General features: G+C 50.1%; 1 protein-coding gene across 8 annotated transcripts in view; it reads left to right on the top strand.

Annotated features, from left to right (window-relative positions):
* The first annotated feature begins 444 nt into the window (after window positions 1–444).
* LOC109882959 (extracellular sulfatase Sulf-2-like) overlaps window positions 445–2,500 on the top strand; it is a 286,145-nt gene continuing 284,089 nt past the window's right edge. For 5 of the 8 annotated variants that reach the window (XM_031803860.1, XM_031803857.1, XM_031803863.1 and 2 more), the window contains exon 1: window positions 445–630. The gene's annotated coding sequence lies outside the window, so the exon portion shown is untranslated. The remainder of the gene's footprint in view (window positions 631–2,500) is intronic. The other 3 variants (XM_031803859.1, XM_031803865.1, XM_031803862.1) reach the window with 2 other exon arrangements.

The raw sequence follows: 2,500 nt of genomic DNA, 5'->3' as shown, positions 1-2,500 counted from the left end.
AGAACTCTGTGACCTGATTCAGCCACCACACCACTGTTGGTTCACTGAGAACTCTGTGACCTGATTCAGCCACCACACCACTGTTGGTTCACTGAGAACTCTGTGTCCTGATTCAGCCACCACACCACTGTTGGTTCACTGAGAACTCTCTCTGTGTGTGTGTGTGTGTGTGTGTGTGTGTGTGTGTGTGTGTGTGTGTGTGTGTGTGTGTGTGTGAGAGAGAGAGAGAGTGTGTGAGAGAAAACAAACACTTTGGCTAGAGGGACATTTTTTTCTTCATTTTTAACTCCCCCTCCCCTTTTCCTCCTCGTTTTTCTGTGTGTCTGTCTATATTAGTGTTTTTGTTTCTCCGTAAGCCTGAGAGCGTGGTCAGAGAGAGAGAGAGAGAGAGAGAGAGAGAGAGGAGAGAGAGAAAGAGAGGGAGAGAGGAGCTGAGTTAGAGTAAAACAGAGCAGGAAAAGGACAGACAGGAGAAGAGGAGGGAACAGTCCATGGTAATGTGTGCCTGCTCGTCCCAGTCCAGCCCAGTGCAGCGCCCCCTCCTCCTCCAGCTCTACTGGGTCAGTACCCTGGGACAGCACCTGCTCCCCCGACAGACAGACAGACTCTCAGGACCCGCAGCTGTGTGAGGTACAGTGCTTTGCCCTACCTTTCACTTTGCTGCCTCTCTCTCTCTCCCCTGTCTCTCTCTCCCCTGTCACTCTCTCTCTCTCTCGGTCACTCTCTCTGTCGCTCTTTCTGTCTTAAAGGAACATGTTGTTTTAGCTTCATGCCCTCAGTTATTTTCTGGTAAGTTGCATCTTGTTGAGTTTCCCCTCGTGTTTACTTATCTTTGCTTCCTTGCTGATGAACACGTGGGAGCTTGCTTTTGCTGACTAGGTGCAGTGTTACTGGGGGAAAGGGAGGGATGGTGTTACACCCTGTAGCCTAGCAGGAACAGCCACAGGGAAGGGAAGGAATGGTGTTACACCCTGTAGGCTATCAGGAACAGCACAGGGAAGTAAAGGGACAGGAAGAGAAGAGAAGGGATGGTGTTACACCCTGTAGCCTATCAGGAACAGCCACAGGGAAATAAAGAGACAGGAAGAGAAGAGAAGAGAAGGGAAGAGAAGAGAAGAGAAGGGAAGAGAAGGGATGGTGTTACAAATCAAATGTATTTATATAGCCCTTCGTACATCAGCTGATATGTCAAAGTGCTGTACAGAAACCCAGCCTAAAACCCCAAACAGCAAGCAATGCAGGTGTAGAAGCACGGTGGCTAGGAAAAACTCCCTAGAAAGGCCAAAACCTAGGAAGAAACCTAGAGAGGAACCAGGCTATGTGGGGTGGCCAGTCCTCTTCTGGCTGTGCCGGGTGGAGATTATAACAGAACATGGCCAAGATGTTCAAATGTTCATAAATGACCAGCATGGTCGAATAATAATAAGGCAGAACAGTTGAAACTGGAGCAGCAGCACGGCCAGGTGGACTGGGGACAGCAAGGAGTCATCATGTCAGGTAGTCCTGAGGCATGGTCCTAGGGCTCAGGTCCTCCGAGAGAGAGAAAGAAAGAGAGAATTAGAGAGAACACACTTAGATTCACACAGGACACCAAATAGGACAGGAGAAGTACTCCAGATATAACAAACTGACCCTAGCCCCCCGACACATAAACTACTGCAGCATAAATACTGGAGGCTGAGACAGGAGGGGTTTGGAGACACTGTGGCCCCATCCGAGGACACCCCCGGACAGGGCCAAACAGGAAGGATATAACCCCACCCACTTTGCCAAAGCACAGCCCCCACACCACTAGAGGGATATCTTCAACCACCAACTTACCATCCTGAGACAAGGCTGAGTATAGCCCACAAAGATCTCCGCCATGGCACAACCCAAGGGGGGGCGCCAACCCAGACAGGATGACCACATCAGTGAATCAACCCACTCAGGTGACGCACCCCTTCCAGGGACGGCATGAGAGAGCCCCAGTAAGCCAGTGACTCAGCCCCTGTAATAGGGTTAGAGGCAGAGAATCCCAGTGGAAAGAGGGGAACCGGCCAGGCAGAGACAGCAAGGGCGGTTTCGTTGCTCCAGAGCAACAGGCTACAGTTACACCCTGTTACAGTTACATCAGGAACAGCCACCGGGAAGTTAAGGGACAGGAAGGGAAGGGAAGGGAAGAGAAGAGAAGGGAGGTCGACTCAAACTGTCATTCCCCATATGCATCAGACTCTGTTTCCTTGATAAGCAACTCTGCAATGCGTTGAGGTACACTTGATGTCTTTTATGTTACTTGGATAGTTGAACGTGTATAAATCGTTGTTCTTCAAACAGGAACTTTGATGTGGGGAGTATGGGACGGTGAAGTGCTTTTTGTGGGGAGTATGGGACGGTGAAGTGCTTTTTGTGGGGAGTATGGGACGGTCAAGTGCTTTTTGTTATCACACTGTTGATAATTACTCCCGAGTGGCTCAGCGGTCTAAGGCATTGCATCTCAGTGCTAGATGTGTCACTGTAG

The sequence above is a fragment of the Oncorhynchus kisutch genome, linkage group LG24, assembly GCF_002021735.2.
Source record: "Oncorhynchus kisutch isolate 150728-3 linkage group LG24, Okis_V2, whole genome shotgun sequence".
Classification (NCBI taxonomy): Eukaryota; Metazoa; Chordata; class Actinopteri; order Salmoniformes; family Salmonidae; genus Oncorhynchus; species Oncorhynchus kisutch.
This window is presented reverse-complemented; position numbering and strand designations above follow the sequence as displayed.